The 23,455-nt window shown below is 33.1% G+C and overlaps 1 protein-coding gene across 2 annotated transcripts in view; it reads right to left on the bottom strand.

Moving 5' to 3' along the window:
* CADM2 (cell adhesion molecule 2) overlaps positions 1-23,455 on the bottom strand; it is a 1,073,247-nt gene that overhangs the window by 535,771 nt on the left and 514,021 nt on the right. The window lies entirely within an intron of this gene.

Here is a 23,455-nt window from a genome sequence, read left to right as displayed (position 1 = left end):
AAAATATTACAGATTCTGAGAACTAAGCATACATTTTCTTGCATCACACAATTATTTTACTAAATAAAGATTCAAGAAACAATTCTTAGATATGTAAAAAGTTATTTACATAATACTTTACATAACAAACTCCGTGCAAGAAAGGAGAATATTAAAATTTCAAAAGTACAGTCACAGCAAGTGGTAGGCGAGGCATGAAGATAAATCAAATCCTATTTTTTTGCCATGCTGTGAAAAGACTGCTGGCTTTTAATCATCCTGATGTGCCATATGTAAATTCCATCAAAAAAGAAGTTTGGTAAATGTTATATTACAAACCACAGGCAGCAAAGCTATTTATAAACATCAATTAAAATATATACCATAGTCTAAAATCATTAATAACATTCTACTAATCTGGCTATACCTATCTCTCATTTTTACTAAATCTTTCCTCTATTTTTATGTGCAAACAACAAATCTCTTAATTACCAGATGTCTGCCGACACGTTCCTAGTTTAGTCAAGGTCACTACAAAGTTTCTCAGTGAAATAGCTACAGAGGCTGCTCGTTAAAAAGTCCAATGGAAAGAAATTGCAGGCAGAATAACCTCGGAAGGAGTATCTTATGTAAAACCTGATGTAATCAATGATAAATAAGAACCATTCTTTTCAAAACTGAGAAAAAAATAACTATCATTCTTTATTTAAAAATAATGAAAAGGAGGAAAAAATGCAAAATGTAAAAGTACCAAAACATGAAGAAAAGCTAATCTTTGACATATTAAAATCATATGAGCTCATCTTTCACATATTAAAATATCAATTTAAAAAGAAAATAATGTTTAACGCATTGTAAGCCAGTTACCTGGATGTATTATACTTTTTTTATTGATCTATTCAGTGTTCTCTTTGAATTTCCCTTTCCTAATGAATTTGTGGTATGTGTTAATCTTTCTCATACTTGAATATCTTTTATTTTACTAGTCTCTTCACTTTTCTCACACTCTTACCGTATTTCTTCAAATTAGGGTTTCCCTTCTGTCAGTTAATCTCTTCAACAAACAATGTCTTTGTTTTCTTTTTATACCTTTGTTTTTTTTCCTTCTTGCTATCCCTAAACTTCTTGCTGGTCTGAGCCCCTCCTACCAATATTTTCTTTCTCAAGTGCTGCAATGTTCCAAGGCATTTCTGGGACAAACAAGAGTCCACTTCTATCTTTAATAAACCTCCCTGTTATGTCGCAAACCTCCTGAGAACACAAACCCACAGTCCCAAAATATCATTCCTTTCACATACAGCCTTCGTGTACAGAAGCCGCTTGATCCTATAGACGCGCTCTTCTCCAGGATTGTTTTGTTTTGTTTTTTCACCTAACAATGCTCATTTCCTTCGGTGGCTTGCAGGAATACCTTCTTGCCTGCAGTGTAATGATGTACATTTCCCCTTTCCCTAACGCTGAGAGTCAGTGGACAGAAGGAAGGAAGCTACTGTGAAAGAAGAAATATGGCCTCCTACCAGGGAGACAGACAGCACCGAGCATCACAGGGGTAGACAACATAATTATTCTTATCATTCCCCATGACCAGAGGCAACGACATGAGGAAACAGACTCCTTCAAAGGGGATGGCATCGTGTTAGATACAAGGAGTTGCCACAAAACATACTTGCAAGGCGATGTTTTATTTATAGTGTACCTCAGCCTTACGAACAGAAATCGCCTAATTCACAAACTACTGCAAACCACATAGAAAATGAAATCAACGGCCCCACGAGTTTATTTTATTTGTACAATTGTATTAAGAGTTTTTTTTTTTTTTTTTTTTTAGGACCCATGTAGGAATTGGGGCAGGGAGCTCTAAATTTCCAACATATTCAGTATTCAGATGAGCATAAAGTGAATCCTGTCATATCTCTCTTCAGATTAGGAGAAATTTAATGCTTCAGTTCTTTGCAGTGTTTGTTGTTTTGTTATAACTGGTTGTGTAGATTGAATGGCAGGTGACATTCCATAATATTTAAATAAGGTAAGAAATTAATCAAATTAACATACCACCTTTCTAAAGTATAATGAGTCATTTGCATATAAAGTGCAATCGAGTCTGTAAATACAAAATGAACTTCAAATTACTGAGGAACATCGTGAACTGCATTTGTTACATTTGCTAAAACAGACATGAGGAAAAGAACTCGTAATATTCATAACTCCAAACTGACTAATCGTACATTTTGTGGCTGCAATGCCAGGCTTGGCCGCTGTAATACTCACCATTCCTTGTATCGGAAGAATTTCTGACTTTAATTTGAGGTAAAGAACAAGAGTAGTCATTCATAGCAATAATTTTCTTACCTGGATCTGAAAAAGCACTTAAAGCTATCACATTGCATGGAAAACTCAAGATAGGAGGAGACGGGGACCTTGAAACAAATTTGCGCAAAGCATAAATTACATAAAAATTAAAAAAGACTGGGAAGCAAAGGTCAGTGGCTACTCTGGCAGCTCTTAAAAATGCACTTAGACAATGGTCTCGCTCAGGGACCAGCAGATGTTTTTGCAAAGGGCCAGATACTATAATAAATATTTCAGGCTTTGTGGGAGATACAATTATCTGTTTCAAGTACTCAGTCTCAATCCTGCCTTTGTGAAGTAAAACAGTCATAAATAACACTTAACAAACAACAACAAGAAGTAGGGGAGGCGAGCTGTGTTGCAATCTTTACTCACAATAACCACGGGCCTGATTTGACCAATGAGCGTGGTTTACCAACTCTCAGTGCTAGAACGGTGCTCTCCTGTAGACCCATGTCTGACAAGGGAAATAGTCTGTATTTATTTGTGACTAATGAGGACAAGAAATATGTCTGGTATGACCAAGGAACTGAATTGTTAATAAATTTTATTTTAAGTAAGTTAAATGCAAATTTATATAACTACTTGTGGTCAGTGGCTACTTTATTGGACAGCACAGCCTTAAATGGTTTTTATGTGATAATAATGAGTAAATGACAAAAGTTGTGGGAAATATGAAGGTTTCAAGAAATGGATTACTTTAAAGAAATCAGACGTCACAAATTTCAATACTGTTTAAACAGAATGAATTCAGTACTTTCCTAAGGAGATGGTGAACTTTATCTGGAAAAATACAAAAAGAAAAATATCAACATATGCTACACATTGAGTAAATATGGAGATCTCAGATTTGCTAGACTTGAACTGTAATATGTCATTTTTCATCTTAGCTTCTTGGACAGTGGCATTTCTAATGATCGGTTTAGAATATTTCACAATAGTAACAAGCTTGTCTGTAGAAGATTTAATCATGTTCAAGAATTTAAAGACTTATTCCAAATTAAATAAAAGCCCTGAGCAGAATTTAAACTGACCTCCGGCATCCAGGTGGCCTCCATGGTGCATGGCATCGGATCTGGCTAAAGAGCAAACTCACCTTCTGCTTCTTGGTCTGTCTCTAAGCTGGCCCCTGATTATAGTTAATAACCTGCTCCCTTAATAATTGCTTCATACACCATCCATTCTGTTTCTGTCTGGATTCACAGGGGCTGACTTCTTTTACGAGAAAACCCCGTACAACGATCACCATGATTCTATTTGAAATAAATCTAGGAAATAAATTTCCCAACGTTTGATGAAATCTCAGAAAATTGGCATGTGGCAGGAACCATACATTTGTTTCCTCAGAAATATTTTAAAAATTCGTTTTCAGTGAAGTATTCATGTTGGGTATTTTAAAGGATGAGTGTGAATTTCACGTTACAATTTTTCACTCTTAACCTGCTGCAATATAGATTCCTACATCAGAAAAGAATACCTCTATTCTTTAACATCACAGAAGAGGAGATATACAATTTGCTTATAAAGAAAATTACAAAGACGAAGTTACCTGAATAAGGTGAACGATTCAGATATGGACACTGTGCAAAGAGGCAGATTCAATGAGACTTTCTAAGGCTACACTATTCCTAGAATCAATGCTATCCAGTTTCTCTTATCATTTGCCACTAAACACTGAAGCTTCCATTTTTAATATCATAAAGTAGTCATTACTTAGGTAAAGGTTTATGGTGTTCAGTAACTGTAGTGGAGTGCGGTCAACTAGGGAAGGACTCTAGCTCCCAAACAGTTATTTACTCTACTGGGATATTCAAAGATATTTAGAAGGTAAATTGTGTTTCTAACAACTTAAAGAAAGAATAAAGATGAATATTTTGCTGCAGGGAGCAGAGATGCTCCACATGTGCTTATAAAGATAGTGCTTTTCTCAAATTTATAACTTTCAAACCAACGGTTATAAGTATTTTGAATTATTTCAGTTGAAGCAAGGAAAATACTGCCTATAGTTTCCTTGGTATTTATATCAAAACACCATCTACATAACTACCTATTTTTACTTTTGTCTTTATAAAATATTATAACATAATTATATACCATTTAAAAACCTTGGAATGGCAATAATAAGTAATTAAAGTATTGGTGAATGCCTACTTTGTTTCATTTCATACACATTTTTCCGATCTATTTTTATTCCCTTTCTTTATGGATCCTGGGTATATTTTTGGGTTTGGGGGAAAATTACTCTCTCAAGAATTGTGGTTTGGATTTCTCTGATGATTAAGGATGATGAGCATTTTTTCATATGTCTGTAGGCTGTGCACCTGTCTTCTTCAGAGAAGTTTCTCTTCAAGTCCCTTGCCCCCCCCCCCACCACTGCCCCCAAGATGGGATCACTTGTTCTTTTCTTGCTAATATGTTTGAGTTTCCTGTGGATTCTGGTTATTAAACCTTTGTCGGAGACATAACCTGCAAATATCTTCTCCCATTCATGTGAAATTTACTAAATGTAGAATATAAATATCTTAACACAATGACTAAGAAAATGCTGTGAAGGCTATGTTAACCATTTTTGATGAAAATATTTCAAATTGTATATAAAACCAGCACATTGTACCCCATAATTGCATTAATGTACACAGCTATGATTTAATAATAATAATAATAATAAAAAGAATTGTGGGAGTTTTCTCAGATACTTGTATAATTGGATATAACATTTGAGAGAAAAAAAAAAACCAAGCAACAGAGACAGGAAAGCAAAAGACTTGCAAGTAAACACAGCAGAAAGAATGAGGAATGTAACTCCTGCAACTCTTCATAGTCACTTAAAGTAAAAAATTTCTCTCGGTAAAATTTAACACCAATATGCTTTATCTTATATCTCTTTATCTCTTTTATTTATGTCTTTATACTTGTTTCTCAAGTGGCAAATCATCTTCAGACCACAAATACTATCTCTAAATAGTTTATCAGAGTTCATATTGCCAAAAAGTAAGCTGCTTAAACAGAAACAGCCACCACAACAACCCAAAGGAGCCTCTTTATGTCTTTTATCTTTGGAGGTGATTGAAAACTATTATGATCGTTCTCTCACTTACTGAAATTAAGAAATTAACAACATGTTTAGTTGTGAGCTTGGAAGGACAAAAATAAATTAATCAAAATAATGATCAATCAGAAGAAAACCAAAGAGCGCTTCTTAAAGGCCCTTATGATTTTAGCAGAAGAAGGTCCGGTGACTAACTAGAGTCCCTGGGTTAAAAAAAAAAAATCAGTATTAAGTCATGAATGGAAAGAGAAGGTAACCAATGCATACAGAAGTTTTTTTGTTGTTGTTGCTTGTTTATTTGTTTTTGTTTTTCTTTTTTTTGAGACAGTCTCAAGCTGTTGCCGTAGGTAGAGTGTCAGGGCATCATAGCTCACAAAAACCTTCAACTCTTGGGCTCAAGTGATGCTCTTGCCTCAGTTTTTCTCTTTTAGTAGAGATGAGGTCTTGCTTTTGTTCTGGCTGGTCTCAAACCCATGAGCTCAAGCAATCTACCTGCCTCCGGCCTCCCAAAGTACTAGGATTACAGGCATGAGCCACCACACCCAGCCCAGAGTAGAAGTTTCAGTACATTTAATTTTCAAAACAGTCTGATGAAGAGAGTATTTTTATACTCATATTAACTTAAGGTTTTAAAATTCAACTGTTCTAGCAATTAGGATGTCACATACAGTAAATATTAGACTGAAGGAGCAACAAGGTCTTACATATACTGGGAATTACTTAAATCATTTGCTGAAAGAATCAGTGGATGAAGGGTAAGACTGGAAGCTCCCTCTGCTCTGGCCCAAGAAGGGTGATGTATGTATCCAGTGCCACCCTAAGTACCGCTTAATAATTTCACCAAGTTTGACAAAGCCATAAAAGCATAAGTTTGTCAACTTTAAAGCAGAAATTGCACGTGTTCTTAGCCAAGACTCACATGCTGTGTGCTCAAAACACATTTCTATTCAGCTAGGTGCCAAGTATGAATCAATAACAAGTTTCAGGTTTGGACTTAATATTTCCTCTCTTTAATCTCTGGAACCAGAAGAGACTGGACTTGATACTCAACACCAAATCTTGTTTTATAGCTAAACTTGAACACATCATTCTATTTTTGTCTGAACTTTAGTTTTTTTATTTATATAATTCTACAAAAATACTTTCATGACAGAGTGGTTAGATGGTTAAAAAAAGGGTTACATGTAAAGCTTTGGTACTTTTTAGAGTTACTTAATAAATCTATTTCTCTGGTTTAATTCTTATTAAGATGTCAGAAAGTTTTTAAAGTAATTGCTATTTTACTCATCATTGAAGAAATTTTTGTCTGTTTCATTGAATTGCTCTGAGAGAAGACTATGATAAAAAGGAAATAAATACCATTATTACTAGTGATACTCTAACTCTGGGGTCAGTTAGGAAAGGTAAGTAACACTGAGTCATCAAAATCAATATTCTGCTTTTTATATGCTTCTATCCAAATGAATCTTTTTTTGTATAGCCATTGCAATGTTAATAGTGTCAGCATCAGCTGCAGCAGTAGCCACAGCTAACATTTACAAGATAAATGTTTTATGCCAGGCTGTCTTCTAAGTATAACAACATTCATAGGTAAGTATTAATACATCTACTACCTTTAATTTAGTGGTTAATAAGATTGAAATACACAGAGGTTAAACAATTTGAAGAATGCCTTAGAGTTATTTACAGAGTTGGTATTTGAACCTGGGCAGCTTGCTTCCAATTCTTCTATCAAGATACCAAAAGAAAGAAATGAGATTTTATATCTGTGTATGCATGTGGGTATGCTGATTTTTCCCCACTGTTATTCTAGAACTAAGCTATTCTAGGATTTACTCCTCAGAAAACTTCATGGGCGACCAAAGCAGCAAACTGATGTGTGCCACAGAAGGCATCTGTGATAATTAAAACAGGAAGGTGATAGTAAAGGGTCCGGAGGAGGGAAACATGAAAAAGTCCCAAGACGGGTCCCTGAGAGCTTGCTCAGTAGGAAAAAGTATAAACTCGAAAGGTGACACAAAGGTGGCTTTCTGTGCTTGTAAGATTATGGCAGAAGGGATGTGTGTCTGTAAGTACAGATGGAAGACACAGGATGTGACTGAGAAATCCAGGCTCAAAGATCAATGGTAAAACATGGACTGTTGAGATATTTTTACCAAACAGTGTTTGACAGAAATGGAGATCAACTCAAAATAGACAAAAAAAGGTCACGCTGAAAGAGTACAAATACTACTATTTAGGGACAAATTTAATCCTTGTATAATGATTTAGAGTTGTTAATGCAAAACATTTTAAAATACTGCCATAAAATAGCAGCATGTGATTTTGAGAGTGACATTTGGAAAGCTTTATAAATGTTGCTCTTTTGAGACTCAGTTTGCATGGTGCATGACAAAAATGTATATAATATCATAAAGAATAACCAAAACAGGCCAAATATCAAGCTAAAATTAAGTGGTAGCTACTTCCTCATGGGTGTACAACTTGATTTTTTTAGGCTATAATAAAGACTCCTTTGAGAGTGCCATAATAAACACAATATTTTAAGGAATATAATAACAGTTTAACATAGAATTCCTGTATATAAAGTTTTCTGCTTACCCAGAAAAGCATTTTGAATATTTACACTGTAAAGTTTGTAGAGTTGTTGTACATAACTACAGATTCTATAGAATTTTAGATATAATTAGTGTATGAAACAGCAAATGTCCATGGAGAGCATATGAAAATCTTACTCTTAGATCTGCATCTCTAAAATTAAAATGTTCACAAAAATTATTTTCTGAAAGGATTAAACTCTGTAGAAAGAAATAAAACTGAATTGTGTCCATAGCATGCAGAAGTTCATGCTTTATAAATTCATCTGTGATTACCTATTTTATGGCGATTTGGGTTTCTTAGATGTAAAATGGGGATGACAGTGAATTTGCACAGTTTTGAGAGAGTAAATGCATATATTGGACATTCACGTTTATACAGGTTGATGTGGAATCCAACTCATTTTGATGAAGAATAAAATAAGTGTGTTAGGGGATCTAGTGGGAGCCACATGGTGGACTTCATGCTTGGTCTTCAATATGAACTTAATTTTTTTTTTTTTTTTAAACAAGCCTCAAGCTGTCGCCCTGGGTAGACTGTCGTGGCATCACAGCTCACAGCAGCCTCCAACTCCTGTGCTTACACGATTCTCCTGCCTCAGCCTTCCAAGTAGCTGGGACTATAAGCACCTGCCACAAGGCCTGGCTATTTTTTTGTTGTAGCTGTCATTGTTGACTGGCAAGCCCAGGTTGGATTTGATACACCAGCTCTGGTGTCTGTGGCTGGTGCCTTAGCCGCCTGAGCTATGGGCGCCGAGCCAAGCTTAAAATTGTTAACTCAGTTTTTCATATGAAAATAGACTCCATGACTTTTTCAGAATCACAGAGATACATGGTTGGATTTTAATCATGTCATCTTACACCAACTTCAGTTTTCTTTCTCTTGTATCTCATCATAGCAGTAAGTTTTGGTTTTTCTTTGTTTCAAATCCACTTCCATAACATCCATAATTCCTATTGTAAGGAGACTTGGAATTGGAGGAATTAAATAAGTGTTTGTATTTGTGTGAGTGTGTGTGTGTGTGTGCACATTTGATATCTTCCCATGATTTTCCAAATTCCTGTTAGAGCACTTGCAAAAAAATGACTTATTTACATAGAGAACTAGTCTACTCTTAATTTATTTCAGAAGATAAAAATGCAATAAAAGGGACTACATTTATTCTCCCAGGGGGAAAATAATGTGTAAAATGCACTTTGCAAAACACTGTTTATCAGGGAAAAAAGGAGAGTGAGCCCTAAGATCAAAGACAAATGAGGTGAGTCTTAAAATACTCCTCTTACAGTGCTGAGAGTTTCCAAGTTCTACTGGAGGAATAGAAAATCCAGGAAAAGCTTGGCTGATACCCGAAGTGGCTACAGTTCTCAGAACAGTGTCAGAAAGAGTAATTCTGTTTTGAACAAAAAAGTTAACAAAACAACGTGAGGTTTGTAAATATGTAGAAGTAAAATGAATGTAAGGAAATGATAGCACAAAGGGCAGGAGAGAAGTATCCATTTGTAAAGTTCCTTTTCTGGGTGTGAAATTGACATAATATCACTTGTAGGTATAGCGAGATGAGTTAAAGATGTAAACTATAAACCATAAAGGAACTCCTAAAATAATTAAAAAGAGCCATCCATAATAAGCCCAGCAATGTGAAAAAACTCATACAAGTATTACATCCAAAAGAGGACAGAAAAAAGGAAGTGGAAACAAACAACAAATTAAATTAAACTAATAGAAAAAATTGAAAGATTATAAACTCGGCCAAATAAAAATCACGTTAGACAGCAATGATTAAAAGGCATAGATTGTCCCAAATTAAAAGACAAAGATTGTGAGACTGAATGTAAAACAAGATCTAATTGTTTTCTGCCTGTTAGATACATACATGTATGCTGCCTTCAAATACAAAGACACAAATAGGACCAGGCGTGGTGACTAACACAGGAGGGTCACTTAAGGCCAGGAGTTAGAGACCAGCCTGGGAACTTTGTGAGACCCCATTTCTACTAAATAAATTTTAAAGAATTATCTGGGTGTAGTGGTGTGTGCCTGGGGTCCCGGCTACTCAGAAGGCTGAGGCAGGAAGATCGCTGAGCCCAGGAGTTTGAGGTTGCTGTGAGCTAGTGAGCTATGAAGATGCCAGTGCCTGTAGCTTGGGTGACGCAAATAGGTTAGAATAAAAGGATGAGATAAGACACAGCATGCCACCATTAATAAAAGAAAGCTGGAAAGAGCCTCAGCCAAGAAGGACCTGAGGACACATCACCATCAAAGGTTACGCTAGTATCCTGTTTGGCAGAATGGAACAGAAAGTAACGGTAGGTTAAAACTAAGGATCTGAACAAAGTGCGGACTGTAGTTAATGATAACCTACCACGCTGGGTTTATTAATTGCAAGATATATAATATACTAAATTAAATATAATTTACTAGTTGTGTAAATAAGAGAGAAAGTGGGTGTGGAATAGATGAGGACTCTTCATGCTAGCTCTGTAATTGTCTGTAAATATAAGCCTAGGTGGAAATGTAAAACTTTATGTTCATTAAGAGAAAGAATAAACCTGAAGTACTTATATTAATGTAGAAGTAAATTTCAAAAAAGTAAATTTACTATTGATTAGAAATATAATCTCTCAATAATAAAGATGTCAGTTCATCAGGAATAAATAAAATTGGTGAACATTTATCCATGTAATAGCACAAGTTCAATTACGCGAAGCAAAAATTGATGGAACTGCCAGAAAAATGAACAAATCCATAATCATAGTCTGAGATTTTAAACCCCTTTTGTTGATGTTTGATTAACCATCAGAACATAATATCAGAAAGGATACAGCAAACCTAATCCTATCGACCGATTTAAAGTAGTTGACATTTTTGAAACATTCTACCCAATGATAGTAAATTACAGATTCTTCCCAGTGCTGACATAACTTTTATCACCAATGTGGAACAATAGTAGGTCAACAACAAATTTTAATTAATTTAAAATGATTCAATTCATATAAAGGACTGTGTATCTTTTGAACAATGAAATTAAATTAGAAATCAACAACAGAATTTTTTTGGTAATACCTAAATACTGAAAAGCAAATAACACGCAACTAAATAATGTATGAAGGAAAATGAAAAACAATATATTTCAACGGGTGAAATGACAGTACTTAGCAGGGAGTTTATAGTACGCAGTACCCATCTGAGAACAGAAGTTCTCAAATCAGTGACATCATGTTTCACCTTAAGAAACTAAAATGAAAGAAGAAAAAAGTTACAGAAAAATTAATCAGAAAAAAGGGAATAATAAAGATCAGAGTGGAAATTATTAAAATAGAAAATAGGACAACAATAAAAAATTAATAAAACAAAAAGCTGAATCTTTGGGGAAAAAACCCAAATCCATAAACTTCTAGTCAATTTATTTTGGGGATGGTAACTCACAAGGGTAAAATATTTCTGGTTTGATTATAAGTAGAGTTCCAAGTGGGTGACCTGATAGTGTTTGATTATTCTCTTATAACATGGATACAAATCTATATCTTGGCATTCATAAATGAAGAGCCTTCCAAAATTACATCTACCCCTAGAAAAGCTAACAGAAGGCTAACACTATACCTACAACTAAATAAATAATCAATATAATTTTTCCGTGTAACATGGATACAAATGGATTATTCCCCTATAACATGGGGAGTCTTCCAAAATTACATCTACCCCTAAAAAAGCTAACAGAAGGCTAACACTATACCTACAACCAAATAAATAATCAATATAATTTTCCCCTATAACATGGATACATGGATTATTCCCCTATAACATGGATACAAATCTATATCTTGGCATTCATAAATGAAGAGCCTTCCAAAATTACATCTACCCCTAAAAAAGCTAACAGAAGGCTAACACTATACCTACAACCAAATAAATAATCAATATAATTTTCTTGCTGGGCTAAGGATACATATGCACCACTGCTCAATTTCTGTTTATATAAAAATAAATCAATAAAACTCTATTTTATCCATTATTCCATTTTTCCTCTCCGTGCTCATATCTTTTCCATTACAGAGCCAGTTCCTTCCTATACTCTATATTTCTTCTCTAGTAAAAGAGAAGAGAAAAAAATCAGTTTCTTACATAGAGATTGATACTCATTCCTTTTGATATGTTATTTCTTTTACTAAGGATTGTTGCAGTTGAGGCTATAGGAAAAAATCAGATAATCAAGCAGTTAGATACCTAAATATTTTAGAAAACGAGTTCATTTCCTTGACAATGAAAATGTGGATGTGCATGCGTCTTCCAGAGTACAAATCCAAACAGTTCCAGCTACTATTTTATTGATTGCTTAAAGTATATGCAAGCCTTTATCGTAGCCCCATTTTCCAGATAAGGAAAGGGATACACAGGTCATGCAACTTCCTCCGCTATTGTACAAATGACAACTCTGGGAATCAAATCTAGACATACCTAATCAAATTTCTTGTGACGCTGCCTTCCTCTTTCTACTTGTGATTGAACTTGAAATGAAAATATGTTTTGTCATTCATTAACTTATTATGTCTTGGAGGCTTTCTAATTCCGAAATCTTCTGTTTCAAGAGTGAAAAATAGGTCAGAATGTTTGGGATCTCTCCTTTGACGTGTGCTAACCTCAAGGAGCTTAAAGCTGGTGATTTCTTGGTGGGATGAACAGAGGAGCAGATGTGATCCAGCCCTAGTCCTCACTTAGGATCACAATAATTGCCATGAATTGTTGCAGGGAGTTTGAAAACATTCATATTTGTAATGTCACATTTTGGCTACAAATTAAGATTTTGGTGGTTATTTAATGGAATTACCTCTATGCTATGAAAGGATGGAAGAAAATAAATTTATCTTGTCTCTACTTGGTGGAGTGGACTATAGGAAGTATTTCTACAAACATCATTTAATTAACTGGATTCAAACATAAAAGATGAATTACTATTAGAAAAAGAAAAAAATGGAAATATTTTTAGATTATCAAATTATTGTTATCTATACTACCCCATTTTCCCGAAAATAAGACATCCTCTGAAAATAAGACCTACTTACAGGAAAGATAAGACATCCCCTGAAAATAAGACCTAGCGCATCTTATTTTCGGGGAACAGGGTAATATAAAACGGGCCAAAGTGAACGAGAGAGACGATGGGGAAGAGAAACAGGCACAGGGATATACTACACCAATACATAATGTTTGCCACATATAGGCAAGTAAAACTTGAATGAATGAACAGAATGGAGAGGAGTTTCATAGGATGAAATAAGTAAGAAATCTGCAGAAGAACAAAGGACATAAAAAGAAATATTGTTTTTGACAGAATAGGATTATTTTCCCAAACCCACAAGCATTGCTCAGAGCCCTGTGAAGATCATTTACTAGCTAACATGCCCCGAAACAGTGGCTTTTACCACTTCTGGACAGTCACTTCTGAGGGAGAGCTGAGATTCCCATCAGGAAGAGTGGTTCAGTACAGTATGCTCTGTCAGCTACTACGTATCACCATGTATATATATATATATGATAAATGTATATATACATATACGTATATATATATACACATATATACATACTATATATTATATGTATATATACATATAAAGCATATATCATATGTATACATGATCATATTATATATATATAATATATATTACATGTACAGATAATATATTTATATATGATATATGCTATATATATGATTATATATATATGATTATATATATATATGGTGATACTCAGTAGCTGGCAGTGAATACTGTACTAAACCACTCTTCCTGATGGGAATCTCAGCTCTCCCTCAGAAGCCACTTTATTTTGATTTTAAGATATTTTCAGTAATAGTGAATTTAAATTGGCATTTTTTAGACAATTGCTTTCATTTTCACTTTGCTGAAGGAGAATTGATTAAGCAAAGTAGATCACTGAATAATTTCCTGAGTCTGTATGGGATTTCAGATAGTGTGGCATGTACCTTCGTGGTTACAAACTTTCTGAAGGTAAGTTATATTGTACCAATGTTTATTTTTATGGAATAGCTTATATTTCATAAGAATCTAGAAATCCTCAAACTGACTTAGCAATCACAGTACAGTATATGAGTGAGTCACACAAAAAACTTTTCCAGTATGTAAAGGATGCACTCCACCTCTCAATCCAAAATGATTAGGAAATAAATTATTAAAAAAATGAAACCCAAACATGCATTGATCAGCCAGTATATCTAAAACTTTCTACTGTAACTTTACTTAAATTTACTGATTTTTTATTAATGTACTAATTTAAATTATTTTATTAAGACAATCAAACTAATACTTTTTCCTCTCTGATTTAAGAGAAGGCTGTTTAGTATCTAACAGAGGATGAATCTATATAAACATCCAAATAGGCTGCTTCTTACACCTATGACATAGAATTATAAAACTGGGGTTACCTTTTTTTCCTAACAGGATAGATGCATATTGAAACAATGAAAATAAAAAAAATTTCTACATCACAGCACAAAGTAGGTGCCTAAAAACACTATTTTCTTTCTTGTCAGTTATAAAACTTCACAATTAGCACTGTACAAATGGACTAAAATTATTAATATTTTAGACATATACATGCAGAAATCAAAATATTTTGATCCGTGAATGACAAAATGTGTTTTATTGACTTTTATGGTATTTATATATTAAGTGTAATAAGTAATATGTATATACAAGATAAGTTTAAATAAACAATGTATCCTCTTTTATGAAAGTCATTGAAAATGATATCTATAAAAAATTCACAGATAATATTTTTCACCTTGAGTTCTAAATGGAAAAGTTGAAGTTTATATCTGTAACAATGTCCTTTAATTAATCATACACACTAACTAAGCCTATCATGCATATGAAATTAAAATGAATAAACATATGGATATTTCATGTAAGTCTCTGGGGACAATAGTACTGTTCCTAGATTTCAGTGCATCTGATTTAGAAAATTAATATTAATTGTTAATGAAAATAAACACTCCATTTTCCAATATATTTTGCATTTTTTACTCGCTGAAGTATAACCTTCTTTCATTATGCAATCTCCTTCACATTCAATAGGCCTAAATAAACAATCTGTACAGAATGCCGCTTCTAATTTCTCTTCATATATTTAAAATAGTGTCTTATAAGTGTACATGTGAAACTTAGTAAATGTAGAATATAAATGTCTTAACACAATAGCTAAGAAAATGCCAGGAAGGCTATGTTTACCAGTGTGATGAAAATGTGTCAAACATGGCTGGAACATATTCTTAGTAAAGTATCTCAAGAATGGAAGAAAAAGTATCCAATGTACTCAGCCCTACTATGAAACTAATTTATGGCTTTCACATGAAAGCTATAACCCAGTTATAACCCAAGAATAGGGGGAAGGGGGAAAAGGAGAAGATGGAGGGGGAAGGCGGGCGGAGGGAGGGTGATTGGTGGGATTACACCTGCCGTGCATCTTACAAGGGTATATGTGAAACTTAGTAAATGTAAAATGTAAATGTCTTAGCACAATAACTAAGAAAATGCCAGGAAGGCTATGTTAACCAGTGTGATGAAAGTGTGTCAAATGGTCTATAAAACCAGTGTATGGTGCCCCATGATCGCATTAAGGTACACAGCTATGATTTAATAATAAAAAAAATAAAATAGTGTCAGGAATTTTTCCAAAATATGTAGTTTCCTCCAAACATAAAATTAATGTAGCTGTAAGTTTACTTTAACTCTAAAACTCATGTTGCTTTTGTGTTTATACTGCATTTTAGTCACAAGTTTATAGCCCGAGCTCTTTGTGGGACTACAACTTCTGAATACATCTAGCTTTTTGGTGTCAAGCTTCTTATTCTGATAAGGAAGCAGGCTAAAATGCGACAAAAAGGCTTGATCACAATAAAATGTAGGTCATGTAACATCAGATATTTACAATGGACACGTGAGGTAGGCATTATTCCAATACAAATGAAAGAAAAAGTTAGTGGAAGAACCAGATTATATAGCAAAAGCATTAATTTAAGTTTGCCATAAAAATGTAATTTAGTCAATGATTAACTGATAATAAAATCTATTATGAATTTATCCAAGGATTCAGTTAGTTTAAAAAGAAAAAATCAAGTATTAATTTCAAGGGAAAGATATTATTTAAATACCCATTTATTTTGTATTCCTTACTTTTTTGTAATGATCATTAATTATCACTATAGTTGACTATGAAAGGCAAGCACAGTAGCTTGTGCTACTCCCCTTGATCACTACCATTTTCAACTAAGTTTGGAGGTGAACTTGAAATCTGTACTTAATCAAGCTATTACCCTTTGATTGGAATGGAGATAAAACATGATAAAAATAGTCTGCTATGCCTAATCTAGACTGTGGCATAATTTTATAAGATTGAAATAGTTTTGCATTATATTATACATATTCCATGACAATGGAATAAAAAAATATGGCTGGTCTTGATGTGCTTGGAGAAATATAATAACTGCTTTCACAGTTGCAGGAATATGGTCAGCAGAATTCTACAATGGCCCTGTGGTAGGCTGAAAAATATCCCCCCAAAATATCAAGTCTTGATTCCTGAAACTTATAAATGTTACTTTATAAGAAAAAAGTCATTGCTGAGATGACTAAACTAAGGATCTTGGTGAGGAGAATTTATCCTGGCTTATCTGGCTAGGCCTTGAGTGTCATCGCTGTGCCAGTATAATAGAGAAGAAAAGACAGAGATGAGAGGTGGAGGAGGCAACAGAGACTTGTCCACAAACCACAGAATGCCAAGGGTCTCCTGAAGGTGCAAAAGCCAGGAAGAGATTCATCTCTAAAACCTCCAGAGGGAGAATGATTCTGCTGGCACTGGCTTTGCTCAATGATACTAATTTCAGAATTCTCACCTGAAGAAATGTGGACGAACAAGTTGTTGGTTTAAAACAAGATGTTTGTAATGCTTTGTTACATACAGCAGCCATAGTAAACTAACATAGATGTGGATATCTAGGAACGTGAAGCTGCATCAAACAAAAATATGAAAGTGATTTTGAATATGATAGTGATTAGCAGCTGGAAGACCTTTCAGGCATTTGCTAGAAAAATCCTGCATTGTTTTAAACATAATGTTCATAGGAATGTGGATGATAAAGATGCTTTTGTTGAGGGCTCAGAAAGAAAGAAAGAAAGAACGTGTTATTGGAAACTGAAGGAAAGCTGGGTCATGTAACATAGTGTGAGAAACCTTAGCTGAATTGTGTCCTACATCCATGCACTTGTGTTTGAAAATAAGAAGGTAGTGCACTTCTCTTTTCTTATTATTATTAAATCAGAGCTGTGTACATTAATGCGGATCATGGGGCACCATACACTGGTTTTATAGACCGTTTGACACATTTTCATCACACTGGTTAACATAGCCTTCCTGGCATTTTCTTAGTTATTGTGTTAAGACATTTATATTCTATATTTACTAAAGTAGTGCACTTCTTATCAAAAGAGAGCTGCCAAAATAAAAATGAACAGTAAATCATCATGTGCGCACTACCCTTCTTTCCCTCCCCCACCCAAAATAAATAACTTGAATCAGGCATTCAGCCAGGGTTTAAGTGATTAAAAAGCAATGATATTTTTCTCAGTAATATTAACCCTCCCACTATTTGAAAATGGGGTGCATGTGCCAAATAAGCTGTTTCTAAGTAATTTACCTTTTATTAGTCTAGACATCTTTTCATATATATTTTTTCAGACAGGGTCTCCCTCTGTTGCCCAGGCTACAGCACAGTAGTATAATAGCCCACTGCAACCTCAGACTCATGAGTTAGAGCAATCATTCTGCCTCGGCTGCTCAGATAGCTGGAAGTACAGGTGCATGTCACCATGCCTGTATAATTTTTCCTGTTTTTTTTTTTTTAGAGACAGGACTTCACACATTGGTCTTTAACTCCTAGATTCAAATCTGGTCTTGAATTCCTGGCCTCAAGTGACACTCCCATCTCAGGCCCACCAAGTGCTAGAATTAGATGTGTGAGCTACTGCAGTAGGCCCTTTACTTTCCTATACTTTCCATTTTTTATTAAATGTATAGGAAAAATGATTGGAAATTATCTTTATACTGTCTGCACATGAGTTCAGATAAAAGAGCAAACTGAGAGACTAAAAAGAAATCTGACTTTGGAGTTAAGCATAGACATCCTTGGTTATTAAAATCATGACAGTGATATAATTCTCATAAGGTTGACAGCACAATTTTTCTTATATGAAATGAATAAATAACTTAGGCCAAAGCACAGGGAGTATGTTTTCATATAGTACCAAGAACTTTAAATCCTGGGATGAAATTACAATTATTTATTGGTATATTAATAATCTGTGTTTAAAAAAATGGATTCATTTGAACGAGCTCCAAAATTTTAAGTACTAAAACCTCAAGAACCAGTAGCATCAAGAATGTTACAGTCAGCTTTTTGAAAAGTATTTTATGTATAAAAGGAGTAAAATTGAAATTTAAATGTAAATATTAAAACCTAATCATCCTACCATCATAATATTTTTAGAGCTAAGAGAATAGGTAATTATATACCTGCTTCTGATCTTATAGATTTCCAAGCTTATTCTTTTGAACTTAGAATAACCAGAGTAGGGTACCTTTTTATATAATAATAATGTTATTAGAGAAGTATGTATTTATAATAATGACAAAATCATTAAAGGAATAGTAATTCTGCAGTACCTGTTAAAGAAACGAGTGAAAAAGAATGGGTTAGGACAAAATAGAAACTGTAAATAGTGTTATATAATTTAAATTTTATTTATTTATATACCCCTGCATTTATTCAGTTGTCAATTCCAACCTAATAAAGGGGGTAGTTTGAAGTTATAATTTTGGAAATATGATTTTAAAAATAATTTTTTGCTGATTTAGAAGTTATTTGTTGCTGTTGGAATATTTGTCTCTTATCTCTTTTTATAAAGGACTTATAATTAGATTGTGACTTTACTGAGAACAGGTGTGTGCCATCTTCCTCGTACATCTGAAAAACATAGTGTAGACTCTGGAAAAGAAAAATAAGCTAAACTAAATACATACTAGCTAAAAAACTCTGATACTAATGGTTGTATTAACGGTCTATGAAACTAGTGTATGGTGCCCCAGGATCACATTAATGTACATAGCTATGATTTAATAAACAATAAAATTAAATTAAATTTAAAAAAATAAAAATAAATCTCTAGTAATAAAAATGACTGATACGGAACAATTATTTTTAAAAGAAATCATGATTTTCCATCTAATTACTTACATTTACTTACCTACCTACTTACATTTCTTTACTTCATTTAAGAAGAAACTTAAAATAGATGATTTTTAATAAATAATTTCTATAATTCCATTGTGTTTACAATGATATAAAAATCTGACAGGCAGTCATATAGTGCTTTTTTATCTTTAAGATAATCTAACAAAGGAATATATCAGCAGTAATCACTGTAGTGTTCATAATTGCCTGAAATGATGCCAAACACCACACTAAGTAAAGAGAGTTCAAAAGGAATTTGGAACATGAGATTTGCATTCAGTTTAGGGAACTTTTAATGTCATTGGCCAAATTTGGCCATGAATTATTTATTTACATACATATGTAATGGCCTCAAACATTTCCCAACTGTGGCATGGAAGCTGGGATGATTACGATTATTTAAAGTTCTTTCCTAAATACACATCACTATTTGTTTGAAACTTTAAAGCACCTGATCATTTATTTTTACATTTGATTTCCTTCCCATAATGAGAATGACAAGTTTGTGCTGTTCAAAAATTGAAGTTGAAGCTGTTTTCTAATTATATGAACACAAACAAAGGCTAAATTGCATTATTTTATTTTTAGAATAAGGAAATATGCAGTCACTGCTTCATAATTCAATGGTGATAGGAAGACATTTAAAGAACAATGCATTTAACTTTAAGGAGGAATGGCACATTCAGAACGTCTCAAACACTTAGGTAGAGAAAGAAATCCTAACATAATGTTTGCCTTTGTTAACTGATCTCATTCTCTCTCACATTATATCCTGGATGGGGCTGACCATCTTTACTGTTCAGAGTATCATCCTAAATAGATTAAGGTTAAACCTTTGATTTCTTGGTCATCATTTACTATCTGTTGATGATGAAGGGACTCAGGTAATACTCTAGGTGGCATAACACAAAAGGACTCCAGGGATAAGTAAAGATCCATGTATGTTCTTCTATTATAATGTTATTAATTTTGCTTCTCTCAGCAAAAGGACTATACATCTTTAAATAATCTCCATAGACAGGAAAGACATCTTTCTCTTTGGGTGAATGTGATTAATAGAATAATGTAATAAAGGTGTACTTCATCATAGTGAATTAATCATGTCTATTCTGGATAAAACTCTCTAAAGTTTGCTAGAAAAGTAAAATCATTGCTTACCAAAATAGGAAAGGATAAAGTGGTGGAGAAAGAAAAGTTAATTTCAAGCTTCAAAGATGATATTATAGGTAATGGAGGTTAAAATAAAATTGAGCCTATAAATGCAATTAAGAATGTCCCTTTAAGGAGTAATGCATGAGAGGCTGTGATAGCCTCAAATTGTTCATATTTGCATAGAAAAGGTCACCAGATATCACTGGATTGTTAACATTGAACAAGAGACTTAGAAAGGGGAATCAAGTGTATATCCCATTACAGGACTTCAAGGTCTTTTTAGAATTACAAAACACGTAATCTCTATTATGATATTATATCATTTTTATATCTTTCCTAGTTCAAACACACTTTTGCTTAGTTTTCAAAGATACTTTTATGTCCAATAAAACCTTGATCAGAATTCTCTAATCCTCAGCAAGATCACTCTTATATTTATCCCAAATCCCTATGTGCCTTCATATAAACAAGGAAACAGTGTGATCAGTTACAATTACGTTGGTTTTCATTGTCCTGCAGTGTATTACAAAACGTGAAGAGAGAATCAAATAAACAGCCGTGTCCGTTTCTGGGTGCTATTCTTACTTGTTGCAATTCATTGTTTAATGTGACGGGTTTGAAACACAATGACAGACGCAGAAAAGAACATCATTCTGATAATATACCTTCTCGTGTTATCATTCATTCCCAAAAGCATTACAAAGAATTAATTGCTAATTGAAAAAAATTGACTCTAGATGCCTTAAAACATGAGACAACTATAATCAGTTTATGGCATAAGTGATTCAAAGAGTTTACCCACTGTCATTCTTATAAAAGTTAATGATGTTTGACCCAGTCTAGAGACATTTGTTTGACCAAAGACACACACAACTGTTAATTTTACTTTCTATGCCCAAATAGCAGAAGTATTCTTATGCCAGGGTTATATATCATGAAAGTAAATCAAATTACATGTTGAATTTCAAGAAAGAACATCTGCTTGGAGTACATTAAACAACAACAGATGTTGCTAAATCAAATAACTATCAATCTTAGACTCATAATGTCATTGTTGGGTGTTCACATTCAAAGTGTGTACCCAAATGGACAGAGAACATATATCATGTAGTCTGGAACACTTACGTTAAGCAAAGCATCAGTTAGCTGGAATCCAACTAACAGTTGATGCCAAAAAATTTGTTCTCTTCTTTATTTAGAGGAAAATGACAATAAAGTAATCAGATATATATATATATATATATATAAAACAGTTAAGTGTATTTTGTCGTTGTTGAGACTTTTCCTTTTTTAATACTTTTCATATTTTTCACTTTTGTGTGGTTTTTAATATCATTTATTATAATGATACAATATTGTAATGGGCCTCATGAATGGCATGATTTAAAACATTATTCATCAACAATAGTTTAAAACCAATATTTTTCTCTTTAAGACTTATTTAATCAAAATTAACAGATTTTTTTTTTTACTTTCATTTCAGGTTTTTTAGTGTGAAATACAAGTTCAAAATATTTTATTTTAAGGTAATAGTTTTTGAATGTTTATTTCTTCAAAATTATCTATATTTTATTTTCATTATAAACAGTGATCACATTAAAAATATGAACGTATTTTATTTAATAGATACAACTTGATATGAAAAGAATCATTTTAGAGTGAAATGTATGATTTCAAATATTTTACAAAATTGACCCAAATAAGAATCACTGAACCTTTCCAGAGAAACACACACGCAAAGTAGTTAGAATGTTTCTCATACTTGCTTACATTGTAGACATCTATGCTAACAGAAAGAGGGCTTAATTGTATCTTACATATTAGTTTCTAATTAAAATAAAAAACAATCTAATAGAGTTCCAATGAGTCATATTAAAAAAAGAGGCGAAGAAAGTTTTAAAAAAAAATGAGGTAGACAAATAAGACTTCTCCTCTCGCTCAATATAGTGTTTTAAAGGCTTGGTTGCATCCTATTTACATTGATATACTATATTTTACATAACTTAGTATCAAGTTACCACATTCAGAAAAATAAATCATATCTTTCAGCACATTTATTTAAAAATACAACTAAAATTTAGTCTGTCTATTTGTAAAAGACCTGGTTCAGACATTCATTTGGAGGAAAAGAACAGCCTTGCTGTACCAATTAAAACATTATTTACTTTTAAGCCATTATAAATAAATACTGATTGCTCATCTTCTAATTAAAAGTATTTTGTCCTTTCTCAGAAAGTGAGTCTTTACCTCCTTTACCCGTGCTGCATGGCACAAGAATACTAAATTCTAAAGCAATGTTAATTCCTTAACGATCAGTTTGTTGCCTTTGTTTCAAAATAAACTAATTTTGGCTAGGTAGCCCTAAAAATCCCTGCCTACACTGCCCAGGATCTGCTTCTACCAGCTTGAATTCTGCTGGCTTCTGGAACAAAAGTCAAAAAAGCAAGCTAGTCTTAAAGAAATGACAAACACTGTTCTATTTTAGATGTGAAAGAAATATTTCCTAAAATAAATTAATTTAAATACATATATGACACATATTTCTAGAAAGTGTTAGAACTTTCTAGAGTCCCAGTCTCTCATCACTGGGACTGAATCTGGCTTCTTTTCTAAGTTGTGAATACACAAAGAGCATGTTTAACTATGGTATGATTAGAGAAAAAGCAATATTATGAATTTTACAGACCATACATATTTCTTCTAGAAAAATGATCCTTTAACATTTCAAGGATTTATTTGTTAAATGTGCATCACTAATAGAATGAAAAATAATATTCATATTACTCAATTTTTCTTTCTTATATGTATGCTTATAAACTATATGTTGTTTAAAAATGATATGTGTAAAGATTATCTTCTAAGATTTGAAAACCTGTTTTGTTATATTTTAATTTATTTTTAAATTCAATATGTGCTGCAAAAATATTAATTTGCATATTGAGAACAAAATAGCTTTGCATTTGAATTCTAATCTAATTTGCATTTCACACTTTATAAAGTGAGAAGTACCCTAAAAACATTAGGAG

The sequence above is a fragment of the Nycticebus coucang genome, chromosome 16, assembly GCF_027406575.1.
Source record: "Nycticebus coucang isolate mNycCou1 chromosome 16, mNycCou1.pri, whole genome shotgun sequence".
In the NCBI taxonomy this organism is placed as follows: domain Eukaryota; kingdom Metazoa; phylum Chordata; class Mammalia; order Primates; family Lorisidae; genus Nycticebus; species Nycticebus coucang.
The sequence above is the reverse complement of the archived record's forward strand: the minus strand, read 5'-3'. Positions and strand labels throughout refer to the sequence as shown.